This window comes from Colias philodice, chromosome 1 (genome assembly GCF_061535455.1).
Source record: "Colias philodice isolate Cphi_HAF_F1 chromosome 1, ilColPhil1 Martin Lab GWU primary, whole genome shotgun sequence".
Taxonomy (NCBI): Eukaryota; Metazoa; Arthropoda; class Insecta; order Lepidoptera; family Pieridae; genus Colias; species Colias philodice.
In genome coordinates, this window is record NC_143086.1 from 15,801,201 (window position 1) to 15,818,503 (window position 17,303).

The following is a 17,303-nucleotide window of genomic DNA, read 5'->3' on the forward strand; positions in this document are numbered from 1 at the left end:
TCCGAATACTAGAAATATTTGGCTTCGACTGCAACGTGAAATATTTCTGCGCTAGCTCACTTTATTTACAATTGAAGTTGAAACTTCATGGACAATGTAGTATTGTTTAAGTGGAATCATTTTCTTAATAACGCAAGTAATTTGTTAAGGAAGTAAGAAATGTTTAATTAAAATAACAGTTCTAATCATTGTTTAAATACCTAATTGTCAAAACAAGTCCGAAGATTAAGACATGATACAATTAATCTCTTATTGAAAATCCTATTCTAAAACCGGGTATCCACTTAGGTTCGCCGTGGTTTGCGAATGCGCCCGCTCCGCAAACCAAACATAATGGATACGTCGTGATCGCGGAGCGCTCCGGAAGCGGTTTTTTGCGCGATCTCAAAGGGGAGCGCAGTTTGTTCGTGGACGCGAGCGTGTGTTTGTTAAGTTCGCGAACATGGAGTGGTCCGATGAAATGATGAATATATGCATTATTTCATTATTTCTTCTTCCCTTATTCATATTAGCTTGCCAAAATCGAGGAGGTTGTTTGTATTCCATCACAATATAATGTATCAAAATATAAGCTGCACTTCCTACTAATTTGGAGGCGGCATGTTTGCACCGACCGTCTATCGTGTGTCTACTGGAGACCGGAGTGCGGAATTTAGCGCTCCGACAGGAGCACTGATGTTGCAGCCTAAGTGTGTACACTGTACACGTTCACGTTCGCGGAGCCCACAGTGTTCGCAATCCACGGCGAACCTAAGTGGATACCCGGCTTAAGAGAGTACCTAAAGTCGTCGGCCTCCAATAATAATTAACAATCATATTCAGGTGGCTTTATGTTGTGTTATGCAAATATTTTAGAATATATTAAATCGCAATTTAATGCAGTTTACACGTACCTAGTTGACACCAAACTGGATGAATCACCTTATGCGAAACCTATTCTGTACTAAGTGTAGCTAAGTCCTAAGTCCTAACGATTAAAAATTATAATTTAAAGCCTTTGACACCGTGTCTATACCCATACTCTTGAATAAACTTGAAAGAGCTGGTGTCAGAGGGTTGCCGCTACAATTACTAACAAGTTACCTTACAAACAGAAAGCAGGTTGTCAAGATTGGATACACAACTAGCTCTGAATGTACCGTCACCTATGGTTTGCCACAGGGTAGTGTACTAGGCCCCACATTATTCCTGGTGTATATAAATGAGCTATGTAACATATCTCTATCCAACGGACATGTGGTAACTTTCGCTGATGACACGGCTCTCATCTTTAGTGGCAATGACTGGATAAGCACTAAGAAATCAGCGGAAGCTGGCCTATCTAAAGTGATGACATGGTTGAATGATAATGTTTTGACTCTAAACTTGGATAAAACAAAGTACCTTACGTTTTCCTTATATAAAACTTCGCAGCCAAAGAACTTGACAATAACAGCACATACATGCCAAACTCACGATAGTGAAACTTGTGATTGCAGACAAATAATTAGCGCTGACACCGTTAAATATCTAGGTGTGCACTTGGACAATCAGCTGAACTGGAAACATCATATTAAATTATTGTCGTCTCGTACTCGCAAACTTATGGTTATATTTAAAAAGCTTCGTTCTATAGCTGACCAAGATGTAGTTAAAAAGGTTTATTATGCAATATGCCAATCGATATTATGCTATTGTATTCAATCGTGGGGTGGAGCGGCTAAAACGTTAATGTTGAAAGTAGAAAGAGCACAAAGAGCGATATTAAAAGTCATGATAGCTAAGCCCATATATTATCCCACTACAGCCCTTTACAATGAATGTAAGTTACTATCAATTAGAAAGCTCTTCATACTTAACTGTGTTCTTGCTTTCCATAAGCAGACAAATTGGCATGAAATAAAAGTTGAAAAAAGGCGCAAGGATAAAGTTTTCAACTTACCATTTGTCCGCACTGCAGCTGCAAAACGATTCCATGACTTTTTGAGCCCACTTCTATATAATAAAATTAATAAAATATTAAACGTTCGTAATTTGACCTTATCAGAATTGAAAATTAAAATTACCAATTTGTTACTTACCTTGTCTTACAGCGAAACTGAAGATTTTATGAAAGTTTAATCCCAATCACGCATAAAATATATATAAAGAATCCGCATATTCACACAATCTCTCAAATAACCGAACATACACAACACACACGCACACTCACAAACACCAACACTTACACACACACACACTTACACACACACACACACACGCACACACACACACACACACCCACACAAACTGCATGCCCGAAATGTTATTATTAACCTTATTTAAAAAATCAATTTGTTTCTTATTATTCTGTACTTTATAAAATATGTAAAGTCTACTAGTATATAAGTTAACTAAACAATACTGGCTAAGTCTGGAGAGGAAGGCGTCGATCGTCTCTAGCACAGGTATGTTCCTAGTTGAGGCGATCGTCGTGTCTAATTTGTTTTTGTATTTATGTATTGTTTCGAAATAAACGATTTTTATTTTTATTTTATTTTTATTTATTTAATTCATCTAAATATTTAATTATGTTTTTTTAAGAGCCATTAGATTTTGAAACTGTTACTTCATACAGAAATGCCTGAGGAGGTGACATTAATTTAACATAGGTACGTACCTACTACAAACATCACGATTATTTCATTCCGAAGCTTCTATAATGCCAAAGTGAAGCACTTTAAACAAGTGTGTACGTCATACGGGTAGAAAATGTATATTTTTAATCGTTTAACCATTGCTTGTAAAGCTTGTAATCATAAGTTCAGCCAGCCAGTACTATAATAAAAATGTACGATTAGGACAAAAACTGTTCCGTTACTTTTCAAACATAACTTTACAATCTGTGTTTCTGACTATACAAACAAATGATATTCACCTTTTCAAGACGTTCGGTATTTTTTTATGGGCACGTGTTTCACGTTTACCAAAAGCTAACACAAGTAAATACATTCGCATATTGACATTTTGTTTAGATACAATGTTTTTATTTTGAATGAATAACGATTTTCTCAGAAGTTTATTTTCGCGGCGTGAAGTAGTAATTTGCATCAAGAAGATTTTAGAATATTTATATTAGCGTTACTTAAAAGTGTTAATAGAATATGTTTATATTTAAATTCCGTTTTGAAGATTTAGTTATACCTACCTACATGTGTAAGGTAAGATGGTTACTAAGATTTGTTGTAGAATTATCTTTTTAATTTTGTGAGCAGTGGTTCTCAAAATAACTAATGTTTAAATTGCATGTTTTTAAATAAGTAAACCTAATCTTTTCACACTAGTCCGCTTAGCTCATGTTTCTGCTTTCTAATAATCATTTACTCACATTTACCTATATTACGGATTACAATCTAAAAAGGACGACATGGATAAGCGTTATTGTTACTCTTAGTTCTAGAAGTCAGGTCAATTTAGAATATGTTCTGTAGGTAGCAAATTATCGGGAAACGTCCATTAGGTGTCCTCTTAATGGTTATGTACTATGTATTAAAGATAAGTAACGTGGGAGCGTTATAAATTAATTATTGTTCAATCATTATCTGACTGCTCTGCTTAAAGATTTAAATTAGAATAAGAATAGTTTATAGAAAATAAACATTTGCTATTAGTTCTTTGTCTAAGATTTGTTAATAATCACTAATATTTATCACAATTGCTTCAGCCGTTTTAGAGTAACAAAAATACAAATATGTGTAAAAACATTTTCATTCATAATAGCAAAGTGGATATTCGACGGATCCTATCATATTATAAGTAATTATATTTACAATTTTTCTAAACAGTTTCAAAACTTTACGGCCCAATGGCTACGAAACAGAATCGACCATATTTTAATATATTCAATAATAAATCACAGAATCCTGCATTGGCAATCCGCTTTGCGGCAAAAAGATAATGATCGTGTCTCTAGAAGCTTCGATTGCATGATTTAAGTATTCCACGTTTATTATAATGCATAATGTATTAATGGTGATTTTATCTTGCTGTCGTACCTGCTAATTCGCATATGAGACAGTAATTATACGCTTAGATAATTGCTTATTGCACTTGATGTGTGTACCTACGAAGGAATATTATCTATTGGTACGGGAGCCAGGAACAGATTTTATGACCAAGTTCCTCTCAAGCGGTAATTAGTAAAATGCATCAAAGTATAGTATTATGAAGCCTCGTGAACGTCAGCTGGAGCTCGGTTAGGGGTAAGAGCGGTTGTAGCTTCCCGTATCAGCTGACGGTTTTTCCACCAAGATACAGCCAGCTGACCTATATATATCCACAGTTACATATAAGCTATCATCAGGTAAATTTTTGTTTGAGAGGAAATCACGGAAAATAATTTTTTTTCTTTCATGTTCGAGACACCAGCTGACGTACCTATAATACACCATGTTGTAACCAGCTGATTATTTTTTTTCGTTGAGATATTGGGTTAGCTACAATTTGACAAATTTTTAGCTGAGAGGAAATGAATGAATTAATGTATTTTTTTCCTACGTGCGTGGGAGGCTACAACCGCTCACCCCCCCAACCGAGCGCCAGCTGACGTTCACGAGGCTTTATCACTACATAGTATAAAACAAAGTCGCTTTCCCTGTCCCTATGTCCCTATGTCCCTATGTCCCTTTGTACGCTTAAATTTTTGAAACTACGCAACGGATTTTGATGCGGTTTTTTTTAATAGATAGAGTGATTCAAGAGGAAAGTTTATATGTATAATAACATCCATTAAATAGTGGAGAAGTACTGTTATTTTTGAGGTTTCTAATGTGATGTCGTAAAAAATTACATTTTTTCCGCTTATATTGCAAACGCAGGCTGAACCCTACGAGTTTTATCAAAATAATGTACTAAGTATTATACACATTGAAAAGGTCTACAGAAAAGTCCGCGATGGTATATGTCTATCTCTTATGGATAACCCACAATAACATTTTTTTGTCATTTACTTTTTACGACAAATAATAGCTAATTTTCGAAGCGATTTTCACCAATACAGCATTAATCCTTAACCAATTAAATACCTTGAATACATTGTTCATTTAATATAGATCTATATGGCCCTTTACACCATATGATTTAAGTGAATATTTTCGAAGATATTACAGATTTAAAAATTGCGGGACGTAGCATTTGCGGCGGTACCGGCCGGCCGGGCCGCTATGTTTTTATATACAACGTTCACAGTTTTTCTGTAGTGTATTTAGTATCAGCATTGCACCCGTGCGAAGCCGGGGCGGGTCGCTAGTAATACTATATACTTTGAGGCGTCTGACGAATTATCTCTTGAGAGGAAATAATTAACCAAATTTGCACCTGGCTCCCGTACCATATGTGGTGCATGGTAATTTTCAATGTAAGTATTTAAATAATTGCTAGATAATAAGTGTGTTTTGAAAGTAATAGGTATATTACGTTTAAACTATTTCGTATTTTTTCAGGATTTTGTAACATTAGCAAACTCCATAACCTTTTGAGATAATTTTTTATATTATGGTTGGATTCATAGTAAATGTTTTCTTTCTTAAAGATTGTTGTCTAAGTATGTACCTAACTTAGTGGTTAACAAAATGTTAAACACATAAAAATGCTTACACTTGACGTTTACGATCATATGTCAAAAGATTATTATCAATAAATAAAGTGTTATACAGTAAATTGAATTAAGCCCCTCGGCCTCAATTTCGCCGCACTCCAGTAACGAAGGACATCCTGCGCTTGCGCATGCAAATCTCTCAATTATGTACGAATAACCGCATGATTAATCATTTTAATACCTAAGATTGAGATATATTGTAGTGCTTTTATAATTACATTATGTATTTATTATGGTGATATCATTTAAAACAACGTAGATGTAACTTAAGTAAGTTGTTGCGAAGCATTATATTTTTGTTTCGGAGGTTCATCACCGCTTTTAGACAGGCTTTATATCAGCTGATATTTGTAAAGTACAGTTATAAGTAATTAATCATTTTAATATTATATTATACGATCATTCTTGTATAATTTTACTGAACACTTGTCGAGGCTATAACAAAAATCTTATATGGTGATTTTGTGTAGGTATACATACGTGTATACTTAGTATATACTTAGTATAGTCATCACTCATCACGCAAAATCTACTGCGCGAATTTGAATTCGATTACTCCAAACTATAACCTGTTTTGTAATTATAATTTTTTGTTTTTATAAAGTATATGAATAAATTTTTTGCTTTCTTGTCAGTCTATTCCATGTAATTAATGGATACAATCCAACAAGAAATGTAAGCATACATTAGAATGTTTCGTCCTTGCAGACAAGATTGTTCATTATTTTTGTACATTAATGTTCGTTATTAACAATTAAACCTTTTTAAAATTATAATGGTTTATTTTTGTACAAAAAATTCGACGAATTTTCATGCACAAAGTATTTATACTGAGATGATTTTAAATAAATTAAAAGCATGGTAAGTATAGATTTCCACCTTATTTCCACTATGATTTCCACACATTCTACGACGAAACTAGAAATTGTATTATGTAACTATGTAAACTCTAGATACTCACGAATTGACGATAATGATTTATATTAGTAGGCTAAATGCTAATTATCTATTTTCATTGTTATATTTCTATAGTTCTTCTCTTCTTAGTTTTCACGTTTTTTTTAGAATATTTCAGGGCTAGGTACCTACTTCCAATATTTGGAGAATTGATGGCAAAAGTTAAGGGTATAGTTTCGATTACCTACATGTTAAAATTTCGTTTTTTTTTCATTTGTTTAATGCCTTTGATCATGATTTAAATGAATATGACAAAAAATCTATGAATATTGTACACAAAGCCAACATTATAGGCAAGTTATAGTCAATTATCGGTTTTTTATTTCTCCTGAACAGTTGTGTTTTTGCAGTTATCATTTTATTCTCCGGGGACGGCGATATTGTGTCTACGACAGCATAAAGACCAATGAAGACCGTCAGCGCCAGTGTCGTATAATTATTAACAATTAAAATACTATTCAGTTTTACGTTTACGTTCATTGCCATTTCTTTGAATGAATGACCGATCAAGGAAAAACAAACAATGCATTTGAACCGCCTTAATATAAATTACAAACCGCTAAGAGAACATTGATATTAGCCATGCCGTCCTTGCATTCACTTTCTAGACTGAATGGGGAAATACATCAAAATATACGCAGTTAATCACGAAGCGGAAACGTTTTCTTATTTATTTTATTTAGTATTAACTAATTTATTTAAAAAATCGAGGTTACAAAAGATTCAAGTCTTAGTTTCATAACAAAATGCTTGTTATACCTATTGTGTTTTGTTTGAACAGTGCACAACTGAGTCTAAAATTCTTTTATTGATCTACCTACAAATTTAGATGAACCCTTGAAGTCATTCTAGTTTCACCTCAGTCCTCAAAGCTATGCATGCTCTGAATGCTACCGATCCTATAACTAGCCTAGCTGGTATGTTAGTTAGTTTAATTATCAACTATATTGCGACATCACGCTAAGACGAATCATTGGAAAAATATTTTTGCCGCCAAGCGTGATCGTATTTATCTAAAGATAACATTAACTGCAAACATGTCGCGGGCGGCTGGAGTGAGCGCAAACACTCGAAAGAATGAAGTTTGATTACATTGACCATTATGTTACTATGACCTTACTTGGTGAAAAATTTACAGTAATATTAAAAAGGATCTTGGTTTTTTTCTATTTTAGCTACGACACGATTTTATTTACTCTCAACGTTCGAGAAATCTCGTCGTCATGTTTTATTTCTTTTGCGTCTTGTCGGTGGCCCCTTGGTAAAACGTCAACATTTACCGATGACCTATATTGAATTTTTGCTAATAATACTTCGACTGTGCTTCGACAGTCGACTTCATACATTCCATTCCTTATCAACCCTTAAGTAAGACAAAAGGTTTGCCTATAGCCTATAGCTACAATACTTTTCAAAGAATAAACAACATTCTGGATTCCGACCTGATGCGTATTTCAAACAAATATATTTGTCTGAGTTCTCGTACCATTAGTATACTTTTCCTTCATTCTTGTTTGTAATAGAAAAGTGATTTTCGATATACTTACCTTTATGGGCCAACGTAGAAAATACCCTCATTGCTCTGTAAAACTATTTTGAGTTTTACAGGAAACCCACTGCAGCATAAGCAAATGTCCCTGATTATTGCGTCAGATGTTGAAGAATCTCTACTACTACAATTATATATTTTGCGACGGCCTCGTTTTGTTGTGGGAAGTATTTATTCCCAATAAATGTCTAAACATAGATAGGCAGTAGATGGCGCTGTGCGAATATATTTAAATATTCATCTATTTATTTAATTAGCGGAACAAATGCCAAGTTAAAAATGGCTATAATTAAAAATGTATTATTCAACAAGTATGCCGAATAGCAACATAATCTCATGAATGACATTGCTCGTCTTTAGTACCTACGTTTGTGTTGGATTGGCGCCAAATTGTATAGAAATACATATATTATTTCGCGTGAGATGTCGGCGCTAGCGGATGACGTCTGAAATTCAGTATCAAAGTTTAAAGAGATTTTAAAGGGCATTTTTTTAAGTAGTGAAATTAGCGCACGTGAAAGCTTTTAGGACGGTGCATACTAATTATGACTAGGCTGATCAATCTATACTAATATTATATTATAAAGCTGTTTGTTTCTTTGAACGCGCTAATCTCGGGATCTACTGGTCCGATTTGAAAAATTCTTTCGGTGTTAGATAGCCCATTTATCTAGGAAGGCTATATGCTATTTATCATCACACTAAGACCAACAGGAGCGGCGCCACGCGGGTGTACCCGCGGCACGCAGCTAGTGTTAATATGAATGCAAAACTATCGATTCAATTGCAGTTCTAATGCAGTTCCATCAAGAGGTAAAAATACAAAGTATAAAATTATAAAGCATATTCTTTCGGAAAATTCGAATGTAGATCACTATACCTATTGTCATAAAAAGCATTACTTAAACGTGCCTTAAATAATATTAGAAATCGAAGCTGGTAACTTTTCTATCTATCTACTAGATCAAGGATATAACTGACGTAATATGACAAATGGCGGTTTCTGTTTGTTTGTTGTACCTACAATTCGGAATGTTTACGTTTAACCAAATTGCTACGATAAATATACAGTAGCAACTGCGCATTGTAATAATTATTATGGTTAGAATATACCTATCCTTACCTGTGACCTTACGCTTTTCTTGGAGCGAGTAAAATCGATTATATTTGAAAAAAATTTATCATCTTTTGTATACAATATAATCTAATAATTACTACTTATATCTGAATAGTATTCCCATTATAAAATCATTTTTAATTACTTACTCTTGCTTTCTTAATTCATTTTCCCGATTAGTTATTATAAAACTAACATTTCAAATCTTTTCCACATCACGGAACTTCGATATCTTCGTAAATACCTAATTACCATAAGCATACAAACAAAAGATTATATAATAATGGTAGCTAAAACGTTATTAGAATAATTTATGAGATACGTAAAAGACTATAAATTATAATGCATGCCGCTTTTTATCATTGTTGTCCACCACTTGTAAAGCTAGATTATAATAACTTATAGCTGATTCTATGTGCGAAATATAATATGGGCAATGACTCATTACATATTTAAAAATCGAAGCACTTTTTTCTAAGCGTAGGTAATATTTGAAATTAAAAAAAAAAACAAATATCAGCAAGATATTTTTCCATTATGTGAATGAATTACTCCCATGAGATCAGTGTAAAATACATGAATGAATGCAATTTTAATTTAAAATGACGTATCGACATATCATAAATATTTATCGCTTCACAGTTTGTGCGAACCTCGTGTTACAAGAAAACCTAGGAAAATTCCTAAGACATAAGATACAGTAACATTAAAAATGTGAAAGTATATCTATTCGTAGGTATGCTACGTCAACGCAGAACTTGTTTGTGTGAAATTTGGCAAAAACATAGTTAAAAGTGTCGTGCCAAAAAGTATAGACTATTTTTTTCAAAAATCTTTTATCGCAGAAGTGTCAAAGAGGAAAATTTAATAAAAAAAATTTGAATTAGGAACGACCATCGACATTGGCGCCACATACGAAAAAAAATGTGTTTTTTAATTTAAACGATAAATTTATAGTATGACGTATCTATGCAGTAATATGACGTCATACAGCATTCATTAAGTTACTTTCCCAATAACAATCGTATAGTATTTTATCCTCATATTGTATTATTCCGCCTGTCATTATTGTTAAAACATATATTAATTATTTATTAACTGTCATTGTCATCAAACGTTAAACTAGCAAGGATATTTGTTTACTACAATAAGAAAACAAGTCAATTAATCACAAAATAATTAAGGCGTGATTGTTTTGCATTAATAATTCTATGAACGAATTATGAGAGTATTTATCATTCGTATTCCAACATTACTAAACTCCAACGGGAAGCGCTTCACAAAGTTTCTAAAAAATAGTACATAATTTTTCAAAACTAACCTTTCATCACGTCACTTGCTATTCAAACAATCTCACACACACAGATATCATTCATTAACTTACACAGTGCGTGTGTGTGCACATTTGAACCGGTTCGAACCGGAGCACACTAATGCTCAGGTCATTCCGCAACACGCATTTGCCTTCATTTGCATAATTCCGCAAATTGCACATAATCACTTTCGATGAATGAACACTGGTTTATATACAAATTACACCCGCTATCAGTGTGCGTAAATAAATAATCTAATTAATTTCTTATAAATACTTAAAAGCGTGGAACACAAACGGACGATTGTATCTAAAAAGAAATCGTTGAGGTGTCACATGTTGGAAACCCGATTGGAACGAAGTTCATTTCGTTTTTAAATAAGTTTTTAGTTGGTATAATCAAATAAATAATACCTATATAATAGTACTACGGTTAAATGATAAATGAAATAAGTGAAGGAATTCTCGCCTAGCGTACGTACCGCACGATAAGGAACTTTGTACCAAAAATTTCGAGTAACAAAAAACAAGAACTTAATTAAATTTAATTGAATGCTTAGAATACTAAGCCATGTACAAATAGAGCAAAAAAGAGTACCTAAACCAGAAAATGATTGATGAACGTGCATTTAATTTGAACATACTCAAATTCCAACTGAAATATAAATATTCATTAATTCATCTAGGCTTCTTCCAGAAATTAAATATGTCAAATCTAATAAAATATTATTTCCGAAATTACTATCCGGTTCTACGGAACAAAACTTGTAAGAAGTCAACAACAAAGAAGAAGAAACGACAAAAACAAAGCCAAAAGTGGCCAAAAAGCCTAAACTACCCTTATCTGTCTAATGCCCATTGGGCAGATACATTTTCACATGTATATATACAGCTTGCAACTAAGCGATTTTCTCCTTAAATCATTTCCTAATGAGACTCCTAAAGATATCTTTCACCAGAATCACATGGTATTTAAATCTTTTTATAGTGCAATATTCATTTGTAACATACAACAACAGATGTTCCACATGGCGCTTCAGGAAAACCGGCCAAACTTCTACAATTACACTACGGAATTCGTCTAAACACTGGCACTGAAATTGGCGAGACATCGTGTGCTGTTCATTTTGTTATTAATTTAAAATACTCATTTCTCATATTCTTTTTTCTTATTTACATCAAGGTGACGTTGGGCGTTGTTTATATTTGTGAAATGCGAAGTTGGTAAATTAACGTGTGACAATCTCAATTACAATTATAATTATGTTGAAGTTTGTCCTACTGCTTCTTTATTTTGGTTCCTTGTGGTATCCTAATATGGACATCTTTATAACACACTTTTTTTAGCATAACACAAAAATATTTCTATGAATTTAAACCATCTCCTACCTCACTAGTCACTACGTTCTTAATCTTTTGTATTTAAATCATCTCGACATGAATACTTCTAATACATTACGAAAATTGTCTTATAAAAATTCTCTATGTTTAAATATAATTTAAGCTAAGTTCTTGTCAATAGTTTGTGAGCCGTTACCACCAAGCGAATAAGACGTCAGCAGCGTCAGGCTGAAGGGGATCGTCTGCCAAAAATGCCGCCCGCGAATTATTTCACAGTTATTTTCGGAATATTATTGATGTTTCGGTAATTTATTCGTGCAATTACGCGAAAAAATGTCTTAGAATCCTATTAGTTAGAGCCATTTTCATGAACGTCACAGTGTTAACAAATTGGAGTTTGGATTGTATTGGTTACTGACCCTATAGCTTTTACTATAATATTCTTCAACACTATTTTTTTAGTTTTCGTCAGGACTGTGTTGTTATTGAGTCTCATAGAAAGTTATTTTGTAATAAAATTTAATTTACAGGAATAAAATATGTATAAAGGCAACAATAATTATCTACGACATTCACAGCGAAGGACGTTACAAATTGCGACCATTAGCAGACTAACCTAGCAATTATATTCATATGAACTAAACTAGATTTTAATGGACAAGTAGGAAAATTATAGGAAATGTGGTCATAGCACTGATTAACAGTAATGTTATGGTGTTTATTAGGTATTAATTTGATAACAAAGTAATAAATGTGAAAAAAATGCGACTTAGATTGCCTCAGATATTTGCTGGTAAGCAATAACAATATAAACGATACGTCATTGTTAACGGTTATTTGACTTTGTTTTGCGTGCAAATCTAATCTAAGTTAAATTTCTTCCCAAGAATGTTTCGTTTCAGTAAATTTAATAAAATCAACACTTTAACAGATTTAAATACATTCATAAACAATTCTAAAAGAGAAAATGTATAAAATTGTTCAAACATTTATCAAAGACACTTGACTATCGTCATCGCTATCCATATAAATGTGGTATAAGTTCGTTGCAGCCGTTGATCAGCCTTTCAGAAACCGATTGTAAATGAGCCTGGCCGTACACTAAAAAGACAAACAATTGCGCAATACTTTGATGTGACGTTTGACATTGTGAAAAACAATTTCCAATGAAATATGAAATATCTGCACTTGGCGTCTTGCCTGCATGATACATCTACTGATCCCATGCATATGCGCTGACATGCGACCAGCTTCTAAGTTGTCGGCTCTTTCTGCCAAGAGTTTCACATGTTACTAAGACGTTTGACTAATTATCTATTTCATGATATTGATGGCTATTTTCAGAGATAGCTTTCTCAGTATCTGTTCAATGAATCATAATAACGTCCAACGAATATTGGCGGAAATCTCACTGTACTAATTGATGATTATTCTTCCTTTTGCGCATGCAAAACATAATTATTATTGGTGGTTGCGAATGAATATGGTCTATACTCCACTCTTTTTAAAACTTCAACATCGACGCATTACATGTTATAGGAAAATGTACATAGGTACTCCGTACTCGTTTAATGTAAAATTATCATAAATAAATAAAATAAATATTTCAGGACAATTTTTCACACACGGCACGATCAAACTCAAACTCAAACTCAAACATTTATTTATTCAATTAGACTTCTTATAGAAGCACTTTTGAAACGTCGATTCGGAAAGCAGTAGAGAACGGAGAAGAACCGGCAAGAAACTCCATAGTTGCTCTTTTAAATCATGTCAGTTTTACAATTTTACAAAATACATATGTTACATCATATATTATAATAACATGCCAAAGAACTGTTCTGTGGTTTTTACGCGACAACTCTCCATGGGTCTTTATCGTCCATATATTCCTGAATATGTAGTACGCTCTCTGAACTAGTACATTTTTTATATAAGTTTTAAATTTAGAACTACTAAACTCTGATCCCATACTAAGCTTAATTCGCTTGTGTTATGGAACTATATCATAGTAACTTTAAATCTATAATATAAAAATGAATCCCAAAATGTAAGCGCATAACTTGAGAGCGGCTGAACCGATTTCGTTAATTCTTTTTTTATTATATTCCTTGAAGTACGAGGATGGTTCTTACGTAGAGAAAACGTAAATATGTACCACGGGCGAAGCCGGGGCGGACTGCTAGTACTTAATATAAAAGGCAATAAACTGACATAAAAGCTATTTATACATCGAGAGGCATCAGGTCCTGAACAAACATATCGCATCGTAAATCAAAATTAAAAGTGTAGCAAATGTTGTTTACTCAATTGATAATACATAATATGGAATGTATTTGTATTAATTGTTCACTTATTAGTCACTGTGTGTGTAATGTGTATGTTTGTATATTATTTTCACACCTACAAAGTCTACATGTTGAACAAAAATTTCAAAACTAATTCAGGCAAGATCTGCCTGTCTAAAGATTTCACGATATTATAGTTGGATGGCCTGAAGACTTATCATTTTTGCACTTGTTAATATATTTTACACATAAATAATGTGATTGTTGAGTCCGGAGACCGCTTATTATCTAGTATATCCAGAATAGAAAGAACTCTGTTATCATTTCGTGCTATAGTATAATCTAAGATCCTAACAATAAAAACGACATAAATCTTAATCAAACTTCAACCAAATTAACTCAATCTATAGCTGCGAAAATTAGCAAGCACCACACCATTACAATATTTCCACAAACAGTTACCTAAACAGTTGCGCAAACATCAATGTTATTTGAACGATATTCACGTCCACAAGAACAGTGGATTAGAGGTACATTAAAATCTTGTATCGGGAGCTTTTTATGCGGACCCTTCCCAAAGTCACCTCTCGGTCATCGGCCGCTGCAGTGTTTATCTTGATCTTGCCATTCAGAATACGCCGATATCACCCAGAATACATATGAGCTTTCTTTTATATGTTTTCAATATTAAATTGCCCATTAATAGATTTCTAAATTGTTTCTGTTTACCTATGCGAACATCATGGTTTTGAAAGTTATCAATTATTATTTTCTTACTCTGTTTAGGCATAGGTCATATTATTTGGTCAGGTTTTGCATGTAATTTGTATAGGTCAGTAACAGGATTAATAATTATACCGACCGCCCTGAAGGTACCGTCGCCTTCCATATTTACATATTTACTACTTTTTTCATCAATTTAAACATTTTAATGTCTCGCTCTAATCTTTAAAAGTAAGTTTATATATTTTTTATGGATTATTATTGATTAAGTTATTATAAATTATTCATTTATTAACACAAAAACCTAGTTGCTGAAGGTGAACCTGTGATCTTAGTTCTAACGTTTGAATGTAATAAAAATATTATAATTACATAGTTTTACTACTTGCCCTCGATACAAGCTCATAATATTTATTCTGGACATGTTATATATAGGTATGCCTTAAATTATAAATTGAAATTAGGTATAATCTGGGAGTTAAGCAATAACTGTAATAGCTATTAAAAACATTTTCGGCATTGCAAATCACATGCGGTTTAAAAAAGGACATAGCGCGCTAATTCACGGGTAAACATGTTATTTAGCAAGGGTTACGTGAGCACATTGACATTTCAACTTTCATATTGCAGCTTAACAAAGAGACTTGTTGTATCAAATCTTTATAGTTTAAGAAGTTTAGCTCAGCTATAATATCAATTAGTAGTAGGTAGGTCACTGCTTAATCCATTTTACTGCATCTATAACTTATATGCTTGTTTTACTGGTTGATTGAACGAAGGGAATCTCGTCTCTTATTTCCAACTTAATTCTACGTCAGAGCAAAGCGAAGCGAAGACGAATTTATAGTCAATAATATAGAGTTATTCAAAAGCTGTCTATGTACAAGGGCGATACTAAGTTTATTAACAAACGGTCAACGAACGAGACACGGATATACCGACTGACATTTATCACAGCTTCAACCCTTGGCGCTGCCTTGGAGTAAACTGGATATGTTATCTTATTGAACAGCATCAGTGTAAGAAAAAGGAGTAAATCGTGAAAAAATCAATGTGATCTATCATCTATGGTAGAATGCTATATAAAAATTATACCTAATATACAATATTATATTTATTACTACTAGATACTTTTTTATTTAATCAATAATAATAATTTACTTTTTTATTCACAGTGATTAATATTATTCAACAATTCAAAAAATCACATTTTACCTGATAAAAATGTCCTTCTACGTAATAACGTTACATTTAGAAAAATATGTTGTGTATTTACATCATGTAAATAATTATTTACATAATTCATACCATCGTTAAATTTTGTTTAATACCAAGTGTAGCTATATTTTAAATACGTTGAGGTCAAACATAAAGTTACAAAACAAATGTTAAGTCAATTAAATTATTTATTTTATACATGTTTTATTATTTTATAAATTTAAAGGATTAATGCAAGGTCCAAAAAATAATTTAGAAACAAATATTATTTATTACAAAATAAAATCTATCACTATAGAATAATCCTTTCTATTATACTGCTAAATGGTTCACTTGTCTTTGCGTAATTTGAGAAACATCTACAAACATACACTATCATTTAGTGTTCTAGTCTTCTGAGGATAGTTGTTACTTGTTAGCTTGTAAGGGGAAAATCAGTAATGATAACTTAAACATTGCTCATGCCTCATAATAACAGTCTCTGCACGAGGCCACTCAATATTTGTATGTATGTAAATAATACATATAGAATTATGGCCCTATAAATAGTAAATAACTATTCCTCACAATGGTTATAATATGTATTTATTCGGCAGTTAATTCTAAAAATACTATATTATTTTTAAGCATGATTTACACTTTATATTATCTAAGTCTACGTTTCGAAAACATTTTAGAATCAAGAATATATTTAAATTAATTATAATTTATAAATAGATATTATAGTTTCGAATTTCGATTGTGGAAAAGATAGAAGTTAAGCTTTTAACAGAAAAAAATAACGCAAGCGAAGCAACGGTCAAACAGCTAGTGTATAATACGAACTTAGTTTATATTATTATGTCTATTGTCTATCTTTCAGCTAATGTATTTATAATTAATTCGTTTCATACAACATGATACCAACCAGCATATTTAATTAAAACATTAAAACATCTGAATAATAATTACTTAGTGCTTTGAAATTAACACACCTGCGTAAAAACCTTCAAGGCCTTCGGTATATTGTTGTATTGTCTATAATCAGTGTTCAGAATAGTTTTTATGTATAACAGTAATTTACGAGCTATTATTTAAAAAATGGCGGAACTTGGCTAGTTGTCAGCTGTGATGTATGAGTTGTAAGTGCTAGGAAATTAACTATTTCTCTTGATGCACAAGGCGCCATCATTGAATTAATGACC

The 17,303-nt window shown here is 32.5% G+C and overlaps 1 protein-coding gene across 1 annotated transcript in view; it reads right to left on the reverse strand.

Moving 5' to 3' along the window:
- Window positions 1–17,303, reverse strand: part of LOC149491538 (proton-coupled amino acid transporter-like protein acs) — a 54,462-nt gene that overhangs the window by 11,062 nt on the left and 26,097 nt on the right. The gene's annotated exons all lie outside the window — the stretch shown is intronic.